Consider the following 22,676-nt stretch of genomic DNA (forward strand, 5'->3'; position numbering starts at 1 on the left):
TTATTTATTAGATTTAAATCAATAACCCGTATTATGATCACATAAATCAATATAAATGACAATTTACCTTAAATAAATCTTCTTCTTCCTTTTTTTTTTTTTTTTTTTTTATTAAAAATAAAAAAGACAATGGTTAAATGAGTTAGATTTATATTTAAATATTAAGCGTCTGCGTATCGTTTCATTTCCATATCGTTATCATACCGATATGATATCGGGAAAAAAAAGTGTCATCGGAATGATTACGACGTAAAATCGTTACAAAAATTTTTACCGGTAATATACTAAGTTTAAATCTCGGTATATTTCGGAACTCTCGTCATTTGGATGATTTTTTTTCTTCCAATATCATATACGCAGACCCTTAATGTATATTGATTAACTTTAGTTGCATCATTCTTTTTGACGTTTACTATAAATTTCTAAGTAAAACAGTATTATACAAAATCATGACTTCAAATAATTGATAAATAATTATCTTGAAAAAAATGTATAAAACTTCACACTAAAAGCCATTTTTATATTGAAGTGTTTCGTGAGCTAAAAATTGTGGTTTGAGATGGATTTTTCAAAATTTACGTATCTCACTGAAGTTTTGTGTTACCACTCGAAATTTTTTTAAAAATAGATTAACACTTTTTTTCTCCATAAAAAATTGATAGTATTTTGAAATGGAAGGCACTACAATAAAGTTGTTGTATCGTAATTTTGACTTTGATGTCTGATGTCTTTATTTTAATAAAAAATTGTATTTGTTACAGGGCTGTTCATCTTCAACGACGGATGTTCATCTTCAAAGATGGATGTTAAAAAATAGTTTACATGATATTCCGTTTTTAAAAAATTTTGTTTCTGAGAATTTTTTTTTTGTTTTTTTACAATGTTAAAAATATTTTTGCTTTTGAAGTACGGAAAATTAATTTTTTATTCACTTAGTTTCTTGTAATTTTGAATGCCAAACATGCCCAGATTGTTTAGTACACTTATTCATCATAATCATTACAAAAACTTAATCATTACATTGATCAGGTTGCATTAACAGTACAAAAGATATGAATATTTTATGAATGTACAATATCACTTATAATAAAATCTTATTAGAAACAAATATAAATAAAAGAAATCTTATTAGAAACAAATATAAATAAAAGAAATCTTATTAGAAACAAATAAAAGAAAAGTATATTTTAATTAATCACGGGAAACCACTCAGAGTAGTTTTTGAAACATTTAGTACTGAGATTGTAGCATCATTTCGGATAACTTCTTTACATACAAACAAATATGGATGGTATCTATACAAGTAAGTGATACCATGTGTCACGGTGGGTTTTTCAAACGAGGTATGCTCAGATACCTTATGTTTGTAACCAAACCTTTAGTAGCAAAGTAGCTTGTTAAAAACAAAATTGATTTCTGTTTTATCGAAGGAAAACTTTCATCATTAAATTTTAGTTATAAATCGATGAAAAATATTAAGTTTTTGTTCAGAATGGATTTATAGACATTTGTACACAGGTTGTGAGAGGGTCAGAACGTGTCAAATACTCTAAACTATTTTTCCGTAAAATAGTGAATACCGCAAAAAAATCACTACCGCATAAAAGAAGAAGTATTTTAATCAATAAAAGATTGAGAAGTTGAGCTTCGTTGACGTTACAATGAGTATTTAGTGAAATAGAAATAATAATGCTCTACTATGTAATGCATATCTTCTGGGAGGTACATTTACTTTTACGATTCTGCTCTCTTTTTTGTTTTTTTCTTCTTCAAAAAACAAAACATTTAAAATTGATCAAAATATGCATTACTCTTCTTTGAATTATTTCTTTCATTAAAAACTTTGTAATGTTCCCATCTTATCTTAGTTTAAAGAAATCAACAATAAATGCAAACTTGTTAAAATTTACTGAGGAAAACGAAAGTAGCTGGTTAGAAAATGAAATGATTTTTGTATAAAGAAAACATGGATCTCTAACGCTACCGCAAAAACACAATCATAACAAAAATGTGTAAACAAGTTTGTAAATAAAATGAGTAAACAAACACTTTCTTCTGTTAGTTTCTTCTATTTGCTTAGGATTGTTTTCACTTTCTCAGATTACAATCGCTTACCACAACAACAATTTCAGAAAAAAGGATCGCATGTGTTTCCTCCTACGCGAAAGTGTTGCTAGATGAAAAGTTGTTTTTCGTTAGCAATCTGTATACTGGTAGAGCTGACTAGTGTCAGCTCTGCCAGTAGAGCAATTGACATTATATGACAGGGTTTTGCGATAAAAATGGCAAAGCTGAAACACAGTGAAGAGGAAAATCTGAGACTCAAAAAAGGGACTAAAGTCAGAGACAAGAGTCAAAAGGACAATAGCTAATAAAGGTAGTTACTAGAGTTCAATTCATATTGCATTTAGGTATATATATATATATATATATATATATATATATATATATATGTGAAAATTAATACATGAAATTTACAGGAAAACCGAAAAAAAAAAAACCTTCGAAACTTGATTCAACTTTAACCTTTTCATAAAACTGATGTTGTTTTTATCTCTTTCAGCGTTTAAACATCCATCCAGAAGAATGCAAACGATCTGTCTGTTATCCATCATCGCAGCACACCTTGTTTACGCGCTGCCAGTTTCTCAGGACAGCGATAAAGAAATCAAACATTTACCCGCTTTTGTAAACCTAATATCTCAATCGCAAAACTTTCCCTTCAAAAACCTGAGGGGGCTGTATGAGAAAGTGGAGAAGGAAATTTCAAACTTAAATCTGATATCGGTAACGGGAGAATCTGCTCAAGACAACTCTGTTAGCGAGTGCAAATCAAAGACAAGTAGCATGATAATGCCTGCTGGTACTTACGAGGTAGTGATGTTTTACCCAAAAAACAATGAGCAGTTTCAAATCAACTATTTCAAATTGGCAATGGTGGTTAGAAACACGTCATGCGTAACAGAACTCTTATCTTGCTGCAGCAGTTTGAATAAACACTGTAAAAATGTGGAAGAAAAGAAGACCTTCGTACAGTTAAGCATCAACAATGACGGAGAAGTTGAGCTAATCGGAGTTCCCTACACAAAATACATCGGAGTTGACTGTAAATGCTCGTTATGAGTTTCTGTAGAAAACACTAGAAAATGAACTTTGTTTTTCAGTAATATCTTGTTGTTATTTAATTATATTTGTCTATTTTATCATGTATATTTAAAGTTAGAATAAAAGAGTAGAGCATTGCAGTTTTATTATCAAGATGTTTTCATGTGACATTTTATCATGATTACTGCAAACTGTAATAAAAACTCACAAAACCTTTTAAAAAGGTATGCGTAAGGGAGATGGGGGTAGGCCGGGACACTTAACAATAATAGAGATATTAGCCATATGCTAACGGAAAATAAAGTGAAATAACCATTTTAACGAAAGTTGAAACATTTATTGAATTAAAAACAAACAAACAATGACTTAACAAAAAACAAACAAGCAATGACTTAACAAATGCACAAAGCTTAAAATAAATTAGGTAAGAAAACCATCAACTTTCAAATTTTGAGGGTAGCCCCGGTCATAATCTTTATACATAATTTCAATTCATTTTTTTTTTTTACCATTCACAATATAAGTTACATAATGCCACACATATATCCTATAGATCATAATCTGTGGTACAAATAGGGAAACCTGTTGTACTCTGACCACCTTTTGCTTCCGGGGGTTTTTTGTTTAGTTAAAGATATAAATTAGTTTTAAATGTTTGATTGTTCAAAATGATAACATATTGAAACCTATTTATAAGTTTTACATAATTCTTATGGTTTTTTTATTAAATGGAGAAGATCGAACAAGATATGTTGGTTTACGTAGAGATAACTTATCATTATACCTTCTTGAGATAACTTATCATTACACCTTCTTGAGATAACTTATCATTATACCTTCTTGAGTAAAAAACCAACCTTGTTCCTTCATATTTTAAACAAAAATTTATATAAAATATTTTTCTGCTCTTACTTTCTTATGGCTGTAGAGAAATTTAGCAAAGATATGATCATCAGACGAGTTATACATAAGTACATGAACTTTACAATTTTCGTTTAAGTTCGCAAAATATCAAAGCGCAACATGGATCATTCAAAGGTACAACATCCTACGCTGGTCATAGGTTTTATTATCATCTGCTCATTATCATCTCATACCCTATTTAGGTTAAGAAATTATTATCTTAACATTTTTTCATAACAAAAAAAGATGTTGGTTAATATTAATAGTATCATACATCAACCAAATAACTTTTTATGACAGCTCTATCAAAATAAAATAAACACAAATATTTACTTTTTAAGAGCCAAAAATTATAATTTCTTGTGGATAAACATAATCTATCCCAAGCATGATCTTTACGGTAAGAAGAGTTGTCACAGACTAATACTTTAAATGGCACTTCATGTTTTTTCAAAATGATAATAGTAAGCCAACAAGATAAAGTGACTAAAGGTACAACGTGGTCAAAGGTAGAACAATATCCCCTATTTTAACACAATTATTGTGCCTAATCCCTCAGGATTATGGGAATATTTTCAGATTCAGGTTTGCGGACTATAAAAGTTATGAATATGCAAAAAATTAAGTTTAATCTTTGTCAAATGTAACATAATCTGTATCCATAATTGTAAGAATTAGTTTTTGACCTTATTTTATTTTCTTTCAAAAGAAATGATGAAACACAATATTCAAGTTGAATGTAGCCCCAGGCATACACATAAATCCTTTACTTATAAAATCATACTTTGTTACTTTATAAATTTCTTAAAGTGAAAAGTTGTCTGGAGGTACCCTCAAAACATGTGTTAGGTACCACCCAATCATACCTCATTTACAAATAACTGTTTAAATAAAAAAGTTTAAAGAATAGCAAAAATTAATTTTTTAAAATAAGTATTGTAAATTAAATTTGATCACAAATTAACAAAAAGTTAAAGTATAAATAAAAATTAGATAAAGTGTTAAGTAAATTAAATATGATGATGCGTCGTTCTTCTGATGGTACCAAACAATATTTAGCGCTCCCAACCGATTGTTTTGGTGTATTGGGATAGATAATTTGCATATGCCACAACTATATGAAACGAATGTTTTTGTGGCACTTAAGATTAAATAACTTCTTTAGTTTCAGCGTTAAGTGTCCGGGGGTATTCGTTAAGTGTCCGGGGGGTACCTGCCTCTCCCCTATACTTTTTCAACCCCAAATGCCTATAGAAGGTTAAAAGTGCTTTTTAAGTCTCAAATAACATTTTATTCTATAATTACTTTTATAAAATCTTATAAAATACTTTTATAATGGACGATTGTCAAATATGGTTTCAAAGTAACTACTTTATTTTTATCAGATTGCATATTCATTATTCTTCAAAGGAACTGACAACCTTTTAGTCTTTGTTAAGTCTCTGTGGCATGTATATACATCACTTAATAAATTTATTTAGTTTTAGAAAAAGATAGCAATATAATAATAGAGTTTTTTTTTGCTTTCAAAGAGTTTTTTAAAAACTTTAGTAAAAATTTTTCGTTAAGTGTAAAATGATCTTAAACATTTAAAGATTCAAATTAATTTTAGTTGAAAAATGTTAAAAAGTTCAGCTTATAACGGAAAAACAATTCCAGTCATCTTTTCGCTCAACTCCCATAATTTTTTGGCCTGAGCGTCATCAAAAAAGGCTTTGTTTGAAGACGTTGTCACGTGACACTCTTTAAAATACTTTCCGGCATGCTCTTCTAATCCTTCTTTGGTCGCGCAGTATATTGTAGTTTGAGCACCTTCTCTAACATTTTTTACTCCTAAAAATCGCGGAAGAAATTGAAAGTAGATCACGTGTCTCTGCAAATCGGTTTGAATTGCGCCAGGATGAAGAGAATACGTTGTTATGCCTGAACCAGCAAGTTTTTTTTGCAGTTCTTTAGTAAACAAGACATTTGCCAATTTGCTTTGACAGTATGCTTTAAACCTGCCGTAACTTTTCTCCAAGTTAACGTCATCAAACTTAATAACACCGTAAACATGAGCCATAGAGCTAACATTAATTATTCTTCCTTTAGTTTTCACCATATGTTTTAAGAGCAAGTTTGTTAGTGCAAAATGTCCTAAATGGTTAACTCCGAATTGCATTTCAAACCCATCCTCAGTTTTCCATTGAGGGCACATCATTACCCCTGCGTTGTTAATCAAAATATGAAGTGCGTCAAACTCTTCTGAAAACTTTGAAGCAAAACGTTGAATGGAGCTGAGAGATGCAAGATCAAGTATTCTCAGAAAAACATTTGGCGACCCACTCAAGTTTTTAACATCTTCCAAAGCTTTCTCTCCTCGCCTAGAATCGCGGCAAGCCATAACAACCGTTGCCCCTCGTTTAGCTAAGTCGATTGCTGTTTCTTTTCCAATTCCTGTATTAGCACCTGTAATAATCACAATTTTTCCATCTAACTTGGTATTTGTCGTGCAAATAGCATGGGTGTTGATCTTTTTAAAAAAGTAGTAAAGTAATGGAGCAATAACCACAAATATTGCAGTGTAGCAAGTGTAACAACCCTCCATTGATCAACGATTTTTGTGCTTCTAACAAAGAGGGGAAAAAAACCGTTAAGCTAAGTTTTTTCTTTTTTTTTTTATAAATATTAAGCTAAATTAAAGACTTTAGGGAAATATCTTATATCACATCACAAATCATTATATCACACAGCAAATAAATATCAATAAATAGCTGAAAAACAGAACTTAAAAAATGAGAACCAATCTTAAAAATGATTTTTATCAATAAATGAAACTTAATGCTAATTAAGTGACTTCTTTTTTCGTTTATTTTCGCTAAAATTACGTATTTTCTGAAGAGGAGTAACTTTAAAAATGCAATCTTTGAGAAGGAGAAACTTGTTTTTACTTTAAAATGATCTATTGACGTCTCTTAATGCTCTAATGAAACTGCCAAACAAGAAGTTCATAATGAACTGAAATGAGATTTTTTTTCATCCATTTTTGAATCAATAATATATTTACTTTCTTACAAAGCTAAAAACTCTCCAATTTGATTTACTAATCTTTTATTACGCGAGATATTGTTTACATACTTAAATCTTTTTAATGAAAACCTCGTTAAGCAGACGAAGATTAATAAGTAAGTACAAATATAATAAATTTCTCTAACTTCAAACTTCTCAATAAAAAACTAAAGAAGTAAAATTTGCTCAGGAATCGAAATAAATTTTTCGTTTTTCGTACATGATCTACCATAACAAAATTATCACCACCGGCATGGCCAGTAAGCAAACATTGAGAATGAATTGTTAGTAACAAAAACTAATGAATTTTTAAATAGTTTTTACACTCCATCTCTGATGTTTGCCCTCGTCTGGATACGCCAATGATAATTATACTTGCAATTGATACGTCTTTTCATTTCTTATATCACTTAGTTAAAATAAGAGTGTTCGAGACCTCGGAATTCTCTAATAATTCTCTAAAAGTTAAAGCATCATTTTTATAGTACATTAACATGCACTAACACGATGACACAGCATTTTTATAGTACATTAACATGCACTAAGACGATGACACAGCATTAACATGCACTAACACGATGACACAGCATTTGAAAAACTCGAGACAATAAACTATTTTTATCTCAACAATGTCCTGTTGAAAATGTTTGATTGCATAGTAGACATTTTAATGAGCATAGTGGTATTTTCCAATTTGTTGCGAAGACTCTTTTATTTGGTTTGTTTAGTGATTTGTAATTTTTATTTTTAATGTCAAAACAATATCTCATTATACTAAAGAAAATATCTATTCACGTGGGTCATGTTAAACCCACCGCAGTCGCTTGAGTATGGGTATTTCATGCGTATAACGCTTTGATAATATGTCTAAACATTTTTTGATAGAAAGTTCCAGTTGCTTATACAAATGTTTATATAAGTGATATCTTTGTATAAACTAAAATACAAGTTTCACGATACAAGATGAATCTTCTATTTCTGAATCTTCTATTTCTGCTGTCAAGTATCCAACAAAAAGCCAGACTTTCGTTAAAAATGGATTGTATCAAAACTCAAATCAAAAACAAGGTTGAGATCTAAATTCAGGAATAGTATTCAACTTTTGTATGAACAGTTTTACTGATATAAAATGTGAAACTACAGTATTATGAAAAAGTTAAGAACCATTAAATAAAAAAAAATATTTTTTTTTAAATAATTTTAATTATTTTTTATTCTAAAGATAATAAAATAGTCTTTATTTTCAAACATATTAAATAGAACATAAGAAAAAAGATTTTTTTTTTTTTTGAAAATTAATTAATAGAACCTGTAAAAATGAGGATTAAATATTATGTGTCAAATTTTTTTAATATTTTTTTTGTGAAAAAGATAAGAACCACAAAGAATTTTTTATGCTAAATGCGGCGGAAACATCTTTTTTTTTATTTATTTTTACCTTTTTTGTTTAAATATTCTATCAATGACCTGAGTCATTACCAAAATACCAATAAAAGTGTTTAATTTCAAACAAAAAAAATTATTTTCTTTTGAAAAAATGAGCAGAAAAGCTATTACCTATGAAGATCGTGTAAAAGTGGTGCATTTTCATCAGGAAGGTAAATCCGCTTGTGAAATTGGAAGAATAATAAAGCGATTACATAGTTCGGTGCTAACAATTATCAAAAGATTCAAAGAGACGAAATCTTACATTGATCGCCATCATGGCCTTCTTTATAGAAGGCCTCGACACCGTGCGCGATTTTTTTGACTGAAGGCCGTTTTTTAAAAACTCCTTAAAAACGCAAATTTTGTTTGGATAAAGTGTGCAAAATTTTTAAACTATTCAAATATTTAATTATTATACATCTTTGTAAAGAGCTTTAAATCAGTATTACGATGGTGATAATTTCATAAAAAACTAATGATTCTACTAAAAATTATGCCCATTTAAGTGACAAAAATTCATTATAAGGAATGCTTAAGAAAACTGCAACCAACCTAAAAAATTAGCGTTCGGCTTACGGTGGTTTTATAATTGAACTTCATTGTTTAGTTTATAGCGCATTACTTTGCCTCGGTTATATTTTTATTCAACTAATAACAGAATATGGTTTTTTTTGTGTGTGTTTGTGTGTAAATCACGTTTTGAATACTTTAAAAAATCAACAATATTTTAAATAAAGTTTCATTTTTCTAAAAAAGCAATTTTTTAATGAATAAAAAAGTCAAATACATAAAATGCTCTTAATTGCAAATCCCCCCCCCCCCCCCAACCTCTACAACAGAAGAATATTTTGTACCTTTCCTGCGTGCAAAAATAGAATATGAGCGTGTCATTATTTTTTTATGAAATTTGGCAGGTATATAGAAAATAGATATATAAAATTGATTCAAAAGTTAGAGAATAAACCCATCATCCCTTCAATGTCAATTCACTTCCAGAACAGGAATCAAGTTTTCAATAGCAATGAAATCACTAAAAAATTAGTAAGTGCAAAAAAAATAAAATTGCAGTAAACTTACAACACTCTACAAAAATAAAATTGCAGTAAACTTACAACACTCAAAAATCCATCCATACGACACCTACATCGAGCACGCGGTGAAAAAATGGTCACAGACTTTATCTTTAAAATCGGTGCCGAAAATCGCAGATACGCACATACCTAGATAAAGGTGTAAAATATTGATTGCTATATTCCATAAATATCTAAAGTTATTCTTCAAGTGAATTTAAATTAAATAATTCAGAATGCCTTTAAAATGCTGTGTTCCAAAATGTTCCTCAAATTATAAGTCTTCAGGTTGTAATGTATCTGTATATAAATTCCCTCGTGAAGAATCTGAAAAAAATAAATGGTTTATGAGTATCCCTCGTTTAAATTGGACCGTTACAAAATTCACTGCTGTTTGTAAATTGCATTGGCCAGATGAAGCGGAGTTTACATTATGTCGTGGTAAATTGAGACCGATTCATGCTCCATCAGTGTTTCCAAATATCTTTAAAAGTTGTCTCTCCTCTCCACCACCAAAAATGAGAAAGACTTTATCTTCTTCTTCAAAAAGAGGTATCAGAAAAGATAAATTAGAAGAATATAAAATAATTGATAATTTAAACTTTTTCTAATGATAATGATTTGATTACAGACAAGCAAAAAAATTCAATTTTCATCCAATCTAAAGTATTCAATTGTGAAGTTCCACTATTTTTGCTGATAATCAAAGTTTGTTGTTCGAAGCATTTCATTTTGGTTCAAAATGTACTATTAAACCTCTGTCAAATAACAAAATCACTTCTCTTTGTACAAAGTCATCTTTAAACGAAGCCCTTAGATATCTGAAAATTAAGGATAAGGATCATAAAATTCAAATAATTCTTGAGCATCTAAATGTAATGGGAGATCATTCTGTTGGTTGTGCTGTCAATTCTGCTGATATAATAACGAGAGCTTTTGAATATTTTGCAACAAGTCGTTCCACCTACCATCGATTATGTTATGATTATCAGTTGCCAAGTATTCGAACTTTGACACGCATAACTTCAAAAATAAACTCTCAGGATGATTTAACTTTTTTAAGTTCTGTGTTATCGAACTGAGATGAAAAAAAAAAGAAATTGTGTTTTATTGATAGATGAAGTTTATGTAAAAGCAGCATTATTATATCAAAGTGGAAATATTTTTGGAAACGCTGTTAATGATCCAGAGAAATTAGCTGCTACTGTACTTTCATTTATGGTCAAAGTCTTTACGGTGGACCTGAATTTTCAGCAAGAGTTTTACCAGTTAGTAATCTGACTTCAGATTTCCAACTAGAACAATGCAAATTAATTGTAGACAGCATAGAAACTTCTACGTGTAATGGTAAAATAATTGCAATTATTACAGATGGAAATAAAGTTAACCAAAGCTTCTTTTCTAAATTCAAAACAGTAGAGGGAAAACCTTGGTTATGTCAAAATGGTTCTTATATTTTATATGACTATGTTCATCTTTTGAAGTGCATAAGAAACAATTGGCTAACAGAAAAACTAGGTCAGTTGCAGTTTATTCATAATGAAATAACTCACATTGCAAATTGGAGAGATTTAACTAACTGTCTGAATAAAATTAAATGTCTGAATAAAATACAGTTCGGCCTTTATTTAAAATACATCATTCTTTACGAAAAAAAAAATTGAGATTAAAGGATCGTTCACGTTATGCAACCAATTTTTCATCACTATTTAATAGGGATGGCACTTTTACTTACTTTTTTTTTTACTTACTCAAGTAAGTAAGCCTTTATGAAAAAGTAAATTGCGTATATAATTGTAAGCGTTCAAAAAAAACTTAAATTTACTTTTAAAAGTAATTTACTTCTCTAAAACAATTTTTTTTTGTAAAGAAAGGTGAATTTACTTTCAAATGTAAGTTATATGTAAGTAGATTATATAAAAAAGTAATTTACATTTACATTTAAAATTGAGTTACATGGAAAAGTAATTTACTTTTACATTTAAAAGTTAATTACTTTTTTAAAACTGCATTACATAATATAATTTTACATCGAAATGTAACTTACTTTTACATTTAAAAAGAATTTATTTTTAGAAAAATTATATTACAGTAATTGTAAAAAAAAAAAGCATTTTAAAATACATTATAAAAAAGTTACATGCAATTAAATGTAAATAAAATTTACTTATATCATTAGTTTTCCTAAGTAGACATGTGTTATTTTATAACTAAAATGAAATGGCTATTAAAAGTAAATTACATAAAATTACTTTTGATTACTTAAGTTTACATTTTAAATAACTTTTAATTACAATTAAAAGTAATCTATACTTAAAAAGTAAGTAAATTTACTTTTGGTCAACATTTTCTCTGAAAGGATATTGTATGAGAGAGTGAAATGTAGTGAATCAAAACTTGCAGTAAAGCATAGCTAATTTAATTTGGGGCAACAACTGGTCTGAACGGATTCAGACTTTTTTTTCCCTGCCACCTTTAAAATATCAATAATCGACTCCAATCCATGATTATATTGGCAATTAAAACCATTCCTAGCGCCGGAACAATTTCGCATTTGCTTTGAAACCATTGTTAGACCCTGGGTAAAAAAAAAGTTTAATTCCTGGCCAACATGGAAAAATTTTACTAGTCTTAGGCTAGAACAGTTATCTTTTTGAAAATTTTCAATGACGGAACGTATGGAATTCAGACGGTATCAAGAAAAATATCCTCCTGAAAAAACCTCCCAGGAAAAATGCCTAAATAGTTTTTTTTATATATTTAGATACGCTTTACTGTCATTTTATTTTTGTATCAGCTTCTTTCCTGATACCGCTTTTAATGTGTAAATTTTTTATTTTATTTGTTGCTTTTTTATTTTTGTTTTATCGACAAATTTCTTTGGAATTAGTGCAGCGGAGTGTACATATACATCGACTGATTGTTAGGGAGAACATGCACAAAATAGTACACACAACAACTGACGGTTAGGACTTGGGGGAGGCAATCTTTTAATTTAAACAAAAGTTTTTTGTTTTTTTTTTTTCTTTTTCTTTTATTTTTTGTCAGGGAGATATTTGGGTGGGGTTCTCGGGTTTCTTTCTTAAACCAATTTAGAAATAGCCTAAACATAGTAGTAAGGAGAAAACGCATTTACCCTGGGAGACACCCGTTTAGGAAGAAAAGATTCTTTGATAGGCAAATTTATAAGTAGTTTTTTTAAAGGTTTTATGTATAAATGTTTTTATTATTTAAAATTTAAGGAGGGACACTAAATATAGTAAGGGCATATAGAAACAGATTATAATAAGGCCATTAAAACTGGCCAGCATTTTAGCTTTCTTGCCACATAAATAAATTTTTTGGAGGGATAACTATTATCATATCGACAAAATTGTAATAGTTCTCTCTCCAAAAAATCTCCTTTTACAAATTTTCTTGTTCATTTATACCGGATAGTTTTCCAAAAATATCCCTCAAATATCGTCATTAAAAACCGCTTCAACATTTTTATCATATTCACAGGTAAAAAGATATTGAAATTGTTAAATCTGTAACGCCGTTGAACGTTTGAGCTCTTTCCGTAACGGAATTACAATTATAAAGTTGAAGACTTTTTCTGTAAAGGTATATATATATATATATATGTATGTATGTATGTATGTATGTATGTATGTATGTATGTATGTATGTATGTATGTATGTATGTATGTATGTATGTATGTATGTATGTATGTATGTATGTATGTATGTATGTATGTATGTATGTATGTATGTATGTATGTATGTATGTATGTATGTATGTATGTATGTATGTATGTATGTATGTATGTATGTATGTATGTATGTATGTATGTATGTATGTATGTATGTATGTATGTATGTATGTATGTATGTATGTATGTATGTATGTATGTATGTATGTATGTATGTATGTATGTATGTATGTATGTATGTATGTATGTATGTATGTATGTATGTATGTATGTATGTATGTATGTATGTATGTATGTATGTATGTATGTATGTATGTATGTATGTATGTATGTATGTATGTATGTATGTATGTATGTATGTATGTATGTATGTATGTATGTATGTATGTATGTATGTATGTATGTATGTATGTATGTATGTATGTATGTATGTATGTATGTATCATGTTTTGTTGGCGCGTAGAAAAAAATAATTTTTTGACAACCAATTTAGTGAGCGAAAAATATCTGCTTCGACAACTTTTTACTTATTCGGTTTCGGCCAAAATTTCTGTTCAAACCACTACCAAAATGAGCCGAAACTTTTGTGAGGAGATTTTTTTAAGTTTAGATAACTTGTTCTAGGTACGTGCGTATCTGGGTTTTTACGGCACCGATTTTAAAGACAAAAACTGTGACCTTTTTTTTCACAGCGTGCTCGAAGTCGGTGTGGTAATGATGTATATATTTGTCTTTTTTTTTAGAATTTTATATCAGTTTAGACTATTAAAAAAAGTAGAATGTTTTATGTTGAATAAATTATGGTTTTTTTTACGTGCAATAAATTTTTCAGTTTTTTTTATTGCTATTTAAAATTGTGTTCCTGTTCTGGCACTGCATTGATATTGAAGGCATGTTGGTACATATTTGAAATTTTCTATGTGCCTGCCAAATTTCATTAAAAAATATTCATGACCACATACCGTATTTTTCGACCCAGTGGAGGTACCATTTTCACCTCTTTTAGCGTTACTGTGAATGCTACACTTTATAAAACTGTTTCTGCTATTGTTACTGTTACTTTGTTTGTTATAAATTCTGTTGTTTTTTTTACAGTTACCAGTGATTTTCATTCGGTTTTAAAATTTCGTTTCTGTTCCGGAGGTGCATTAATATTGAAGGCATGTTGGTACATATTTAAAGTTTTACAGGCAACTGTATAGATCTATTTTCTATGTCCCTGCCAAATTTCATCAAAAAATATTCATGACCACATACCCTATTGTACCACGCAGTGGAGGTATGTATTTCCACTTCCGTTACATAGTGTTAGGGGGAGGGGCGGTTTTTTACAGTAGAGAATTCAGTAAATTTGTTTTTTTTATTCATTATAATGATATATTTTATTAGAACTGTTATTTATATATTTATCTCTCATTGAAATTCATTAGTAACGATAAAAATAAGGCGAAAACACTGAGGCTTTTAATGTATTTAAAGATCACCTCCATATATATATATATATATATATATATATATATATATATATATATATATATATATATATATATATATATATATATATATATATATATATATATATATATATATATATATATATATATATATATATATATATATATATATATATATATATATATATGTATATATATATATATATATATATATATATATATATATATATAATTATTTTAAATATTGCAAAAAAACGCGATATTTTTTTAATGCATATTTTTAAAAAATTTTATTATAAATTTTACAATTACGTTTTAATCATTAAAAATACTTTGTTTCTTTAATTCGAAACTTTTTTGCTACATTTTTTAATCGTTTTGCACATTTCACTATGCAAAATCATGCGCAAATTAACAATGATTCTATTACAAAGCTGCCGTTAGCCGAACGTGAGTTTTATACAAAAGTTGCATTTTTCTTAAGCAATGCTTCATAAAAATAATGTTACTTAAATGAGCATAACTTTTTTTGTAATGATTTTTTTTTCATAAAGTTTTCACCATTTCATTACAAATTCAGAGCTCTTTCGAACCATATATAAAACTTGAATAAATAAATGGTTTGAAATTTTTACACACGTACCTACTTGTTCTTAATTCAGTGTGATCATGACGTTTTCCTAATTGTAATTGTTTGTGGGTAAATCAATTTTTAATTACGACAGTTGTAGCAATTTTAATTGAAATTATGTTACATAACTGATTTAAGTTACTATTCTCAAATCATTCCTTAGGCGAACTTCAAATTTCAAAATTTTTTCACATGTTCTACTTTTTCTTTAATTATGTTACAAACTCGTTTTCGATCGTTTAATTACCTTATGTTCCATAAATCCAACTATTCTGTATGGGACTTCAAAGACATAAAAATGATTGAGGAAACTAATTAAATTAAATCACTATCAGGGTCTTTATTTACGATTTGAATCTGAGACTTCTCGTTAACAAGGCGAGCACCATATTAATTTTGTTTAATTTTTTCGACAACAATGACTGGAAAAAAAGACAAAAAAAGAAAATTATCTAAAAGACCCTTATTTGGAACGCAAGATTTTATCAACATACATCGCCAGAAAAGACTTTATCTGAAACAAACACGCCAACTGTTGAAGCAAGACGTCTATCTGGTGACAATATTACATATTCAGGTATGTTTGTAAATTTTATTTAAATATTAAGATGAACTTGTGAATGAAAACAGAAAGGTCAAAGAAATTAAATGACCCAGAATAATTACTTGCTGTACAGTCATGTATTTGTGTCAGTCTTTAATTTGCGTTGATACTTGAAATATATTTTTATAAACTATTGTTTGTGCTGTAGGTTCGAACTCTGATACCGACGATGATCAAGTTATAAAATCAGTCCGTAAAATAAAAGTATTGCCTATTAAGACCCTATTTTCATTTGTTGCCAACACAAATAAGTATGTTTGTTTGATGTGCCCGGAGAATGGAAACCTTGTGTGTGGGCCTGAACTAAATTTGCGAAAACATATTTTCCATGTTCATAAAAAATCTGAGTACCTTTACGATTCTCAAAAAAAACTACTCATTCAAGATAAGTTAATTGGGATGCAGAACAAAGATGAAATAGATGAAGCCGTAATAAACTGCATTATTCAAGATGGCCGTCCTTTTAACGATTTTCCTGGTATGCAACGCCTTCTAAACATTAAACCTGGTATGCAACGCCTTCTAAACATTCTTGCCCCAATTTACAAACCGCCTCATCGAAAGACAATAGCAAAGCGATTGAGAAAGCAATACTATCAATACAAGAACAATCTTAGAGCTAAACTTAAGTCAGTTACCCATATTGCTCTAGCAACCGATTTGTGGAAAAATAGGGTTGGATCCTATTGGCTTTGCATAACAGCGCATTATTTAACAAAGAAGTTTAAATACAAATCAAATATAGTTTGCTTTCGTAGATTTTACGGAAGACAATTAAGTAGTAGACTTACAGCATTCGTGGAAAAGGAAATTACTAAACTTGATATTGATAGTAAAGTTATGTCACTAACAACAGACAACGCTGAAGACATTAAAAAGGCGATGGGATCTATAGCTTTACGGCTTTCATGCGTTTGTCATAACTTAAATCTCGTTTTAAATCATGGAATAAAGTTGTGGGCCAAACCATCACAGAGCTTATTAGATGGCACATCAGATATCGAAGAGGATCTTATTTATTGCAATAACTACAATGAAAGCGATATCGAGTCTAATAAAAATATATCGTCGGACGAACACCTTGAAATGTACGATGTAAACAATCAAGTAGAAAATGCGTGTACTTTTGAAACGGAAAACGTGAGCTCGGATGATGATAAAAGTAGCGAGGAGGAAGAAGCATCTACAGATGAAACTGTTAATCAGTTATTTAACTTTTCATCCATCATTTTATTTGGTCTTAAAAGGTCTTCAATATTGCAATCATTTGTTTTTGATGAGGTTAAGAAAGAGGGGCTAGAAATAAATAACTTATCGTCAAATTTTCATGTTCGTTGGAACTCAACTTTTTTAATGATTAGTAAGATAATTAAAGCTAAAAATGTTTATAATAAAATTACTATAGATCCTGGTACTATCAATGGGTTAACAGAAAAACAAGTTAGTAAACTCAAGAAACTAAATCTGTTATCAGAAGATTGGAAGTTCCTAGAAATTTTACACTATAATCTTGCGCCATTCTTTGAAGCAACTTAACTTCTCTCTACTAGAAATTTTCCAACACTTTCGTCGGCCAAATTTGTCCAAAATACGTTAATGAACTTTCTTGAAAATGAATCTTCAGCTAAATGTTTTTGATCGCAATCGTCTTCTTTGGTCGAGAAAAAAAAACATGTTACGAAGCAGTCTTCTAAAGTTTATGAAGGTATACTTTATTGAAAAGATATCTCCAAAACAAAAGTTACAAACTTTACTGGCATGTTTCTTTGATCCGAGAACTAACGAGTGTCTTACAGAAAAAGAATATCAGGAAGCAGAAAGTAAACTGTTGAAAACGTTTTCAAATACAATGCTCCGACAATATCCTCGAAGGTCAACGTTTGTAAACACTTGTTTGCAAAATGACCAAAATCAGCCGAGAAGTGGTTAGTTATAAAATATTATTTGTTTTTAAATTTAAATATACTTAAACTTATGTAAATAATTTTTTAAAGTACTTTTGTAAAAAGATTTCCATATTGACAAATATTATTACTCATTTTCATTTTTAGAAGAGATTCAGATGTTCGATTCGAACTTCAAGATTCACCTGAACAGTCTGTGAACCATAAAAATGGATTCGCTAAACTTGCAACATTGTGCGGTGTCAATCTATGCATAGAAAAAACACAATCAAAGCGAAATATCAAAGAAGAGTTGTCTTTTTTTCAATTACGCTTTAAAGCAAAATAATTGGAAATTTGATGAACTTGATACAAATATGAAAAAGATATTCCAATGTTAGCCTCTAAAGCAAGAGTGGTTTGTACTTCGCCTGCTAGTTCGGTAGAGCTAGAATCCTCATTCAGTGTTGCTAACTTTATTCATCGAAAAGAAAGATGTAACATGAGCTCAAGAAACTTACGTTACTCAATGCTCCTTAAAGAGAAGATATGATTAAACTTACTTTAAAATTTGATATTTAATGTAACTCAGAATGGAAGTAATTCGCTTTTATAGTTTGTATTTTACATTTTTCATAATTTTTATATTTCACTTATGTAGTTTGTATTTCATATTTTTATATTATGATGGTGTGGAAGAATTTTTATACATTTTATTATGAAACATGTCTTTTAAAAATGCCAATGCGGGGTTCGGTGATTTGACAAATCAAAAAAATTGTGCGATTACTTTAACACATTATAGCGTTTGTTTTAACTATCAGTTGTTTGTTTTTTTTTAATATATTATTTATGTAGTTCCTAAACATTTTAGCATTTGCAAACAGGACCGTGGCTAGGCTCCCCCACACCCCAGCGATTTATGGGGCTGTTTTTTTTATTATAAGGAGCATTTTTTTTTTAAGTTGTATTTAATAAGGGATATTTTTTGAAGATTTCTTTGGCTATAATACTACGGGTTTATAAAATACTTTTCAAATGGGACTTAGCGATATGGTTAATTGCTGCCTTTTTCTTGCTTCAGCGATTGATTTCGTTTATATAATTGTACATTTTATTATATTCTTAAACAAAAGCAATCAAATCTTATTTGGCTTTTAATTTGCTTTTAAAGTGTCAAAATTTTAGTTGTAATTTGTTTTAAAACACTGACTAGTTTTTTTATTTTTGATTCAGACTTTTCATGCAGTTAGACTAAATTGGTCTGCATTTTACAATAATTTTCTAAATTTCGAATTAATATTCAGCGTAGTTCTTGTTAATAGCGTTAAAGTGGTTGTTGTTATTCAGTGTGGTAGATAACAACAACCACGATGACCAAAATGAAAATTATTTGGGTGCATAAGCCTTTACTAGAAAGTCTATCGGCCTCCGATGCCCCTGACGGAAATCGTTTTTAATCAAATAATTTATACTTGATTTATAATTTTTGCAAAACTTTTTGAAAGGTCCATGCCCCACACTAAACATATTTGATAATACGTTAAACGAATTATGAAATATGTTTAGGGACGTTAGAGTTGATTAACGGCTTTAATTGAATTTTTTCAATAACTAAAGATTTCATAAAGACGGAATATTTTATTTCCTAAATAGAATATATTTTTTGCGACAGAATTGCTTACTGTCATTATGAGGTTTTCTCTCTCCGCATAAAAATATACTTTTTGAAAAAATGTATTTTGCACTAATTAATCTTTAAATTGCTTAATAATGTAAAAACAAACGTTGAACTTTCTTCCATTTTTTCTGGCGACAGGAAGCGAAAATTTGCGCCCACCCCCAACCCACCCCCCTTCCCTTTGGCGGCCGACGCCAGTTAAGAAGTGGAAACCACTGAAGGCAACCTTTTCATCTTTTTGCATACAAAATAACTTCTGACGGCAACCGCCAGTGGTTTTCACCTTTTGGTTGGCGCCAGCCTCCAAAAAAAATTTCCAGCAGCGGCCGCCAATCGGAAGGCGGAAGCTACTGTAGGTAGAGGCAAAAACATTCTGCCCGCAAAAATATTTTGGGAGGCGGACGGCAATTCTTTGCACCTCCAAAAAGCGTTCGTGTTTCGGCATAATCTTACTTTGCCGCCGGAAGGGATTATTAACGCTGATGCGTTATATCACCATAAAAAATAATGTTTAATCAAAAAGCGCAATATAAAGGAAGTTTTCGAAAAAGTGCGCTCCGTCGGAAAAGTGACGTAGTCAAGGATTGGCATGGATAGGAAGCAACCCACCGTGTTTATTAAACTTGCCCCTAATTTACAAATTACAAAACCTTATTTACAAATTACAAAACCCCTCCACAAAAATGGTCCGCATACATGCAGAATAATTCCTAATATTATAACCTAGAAGTACCCAGAAGCAGGCAATTCTCCTTAATACGCTGTTATTTTTACCAATCAGTATGTTAAAACAACATAAAATAACTTTGTTACTTGATAAAAGTAAATAAAATAACTTTTTACTTACTTACTAAGTAAAGTATAGTATTTCAATGATAAAAATTTACATTTACTTGTAATGGTAACTAATTTTTCTTTCAAATAGTTTTTATTTAAGTTGCCTGTATTAATTTTCGTTACTTTTACGCATAAAAGTAATTTCATATTACGATGCAGAATTCTCTTACTTTTTAAAGTAAATATGACTTTTTTAAAATCTTACATTTACGTAAAATCACTTTCAAAAATAATTTACTTTTACATGTAAAAAGTAAATTACATTTTCATACAAACTGTTTGCATAAATATAAATCTAAATTACTTTTTAAAGTAAATTACTTTCACACGGCTTACTTTTAAAAGTAATTTACAAAAAGTAAATAACTCTTTTATGTAAACTACTTTTACTTGCAATAAAAAAATAACGCATTTTTAATAAGTTTTTAATAAGTTACGTATTTTAAAATTAACTTTATGTAAGTAATTTTATATGTAATATAATGTTATTTTTTAAAAAATGAATTACTTTAAAATGTAAATATATTTCATAATTTAATCTAAGTTATGTAAAGTAATTTTTTTTTAAAGTAATTTTTTTTTTACATCAAAATAAGTAAAAGTGCCATCCCTACTATTTAATCCCTCTCTTTTATCAAACGTAACTATTTAGTAGACCTCCTCCCCTAAACTCACGTCATCAATTAACTAAATTTAAAAAAGAAAATATCTTTTCAAGCATAACGAAAAATTTTCAATTTGCCCTACATATTTTTGTCGTGGATCGTATAATTATTATACCAGCTTTCATTAATTACATTTAAATTTGCTAATAAATTGGTAAATTATCTACAATTCTAGATGTTAAGAAATCTATCTTTTTAATTTATTCTAAATTCTTATTTTTATGAAAAGAAAAATGTATATTTATATTTCAGTAGATTTAAGTTAATAAAATTTAAATATTAAATCGTTCAACAGTGAAAACACGAAAAGCGACAAATTTCAACTGATTTTTACGAATTAACAAACTCGTCACAATGAGATCTAACTAATCTATTTTTTAAAGACATTTGAGTAAACTCATCAACATATATTTAATATTCAAAGGATGTATACCTAGAAGCAGAGATAGAGGGGTGTGGAAGGGACAGCTTCTTTTGCAAAAATTTATTTACTCCTTCTTTAAATAATCAAAATCTTTGTGCGGTATTTTTTTAAATAAAAACATTCTTCTCGATTCTATTTTATACACAATTTGCTCAAACGTCTTTTAAAGTTCGAAAAAATGTTTTTTTTATAACAAACTTAGTGAAAGTTTATATACTTATATCAGTATACAATATATCATTTAACTAATTTTGAGTAAAACCAGTGTGTCAAATGGGGCATCAATAGTAAATAAACATTTTTTAAAAATTTCAGCTTATAAATTTAAGTTGTATTGAAGTTTTCATGTTTTGATATTTTACAGGTACAGGTAAATAATTTTTTTAACTTTTTTAAGTTTTTTTCTGAAGTATCTGTAAGAATAGTGGCTTTTCTTTTTCTTCGTCCAGCTGAATATATCTTTTTTGGAACTACCTTTGGGTAAGGTCACAGTTTCCGGAGAAAATGCTTCAGGAGCTTAAGGAATAAGATTTACTTGAAAATAATGTTAAACGTGGTTCAGAATGAGCTCCGTGTGATATCTTAGATTCAAGTTTTGCTGGTTCTATACACTCTATGACAAATGATGGTAAGAAATCATGATCGGCAAAAATGTTTGCATTCTACGGATAGAATTGTCTTAAATTCATTGTCATAGTTAATGGCAATGAATTTAAGACAATTGTTGGTATATAATAAATTGTTGTAGCTTTTCCAGGATTGTTCCACAACCATGCATCTTATGCACCTGATAAGTTATTTTTAAAAGGTCCAAATACTGATACGTCTAGTGGCTGTAACTTGTGGCTACAGTGTGGTGGGAATGACAACATGACTATTTCATTCCCCTTTGCTAAATTTTGTATTTTTAAATGTAAATGACAAGAGTGAATGTCCAAAATCAACAACATTTTATATTTCTTTGAACGCTTCACATGCTTAATGAAATGTTGCATAAATTTTTTGAATTCTATATCTGTAGGCCAGCCACTTCAATTACCTACCCTAATAAAGTCTGGTTAACCTTTGTTAACAAAACAATCTTTGTAATTTTTTTGAAGAAACAAAAACATTGTGGGCACTGTATTTCCTGTGGCCGATACAGCTGTTGCCGCTGTGACATTGATGCCTCTTTCCCAAGATACCACAGCACCAACATTTCTTTTGTCTTTTGCAGCCACAATTTTACTAGGTCTTGTCACTGTAGAT

The 22,676-nt window shown here is 29.2% G+C and overlaps 3 pseudogenes across 1 annotated transcript; 2 read left to right on the top strand and 1 right to left on the bottom strand.

Moving 5' to 3' along the window:
- Positions 1 to 5,276: 5,276 nt before the first annotated feature.
- On the bottom strand, positions 5,277 to 7,641 carry LOC145187451 (retinol dehydrogenase 12 pseudogene; annotated as a pseudogene). The gene has a single exon (XR_016446153.1). The product of XR_016446153.1 is annotated as a retinol dehydrogenase 12 pseudogene (transcript).
- Positions 7,642 to 15,752: 8,111 nt separating this feature from the next.
- LOC149893016 (uncharacterized) lies at positions 15,753 to 17,215 on the top strand (annotated as a pseudogene).
- Positions 17,216 to 17,291: 76 nt separating this feature from the next.
- On the top strand, positions 17,292 to 18,374 carry LOC149893017 (uncharacterized; annotated as a pseudogene).
- The last annotated feature ends 4,302 nt before the right edge of the window (positions 18,375 to 22,676 follow it).

Source organism: Hydra viridissima, unplaced genomic scaffold (assembly GCF_058129835.1).
Source record: "Hydra viridissima isolate aposymbiotic clone 2 unplaced genomic scaffold, HvirCarnegie_v1 scaffold_1, whole genome shotgun sequence".
Lineage (NCBI taxonomy): Eukaryota > Metazoa > Cnidaria > Hydrozoa > Anthoathecata > Hydridae > Hydra > Hydra viridissima.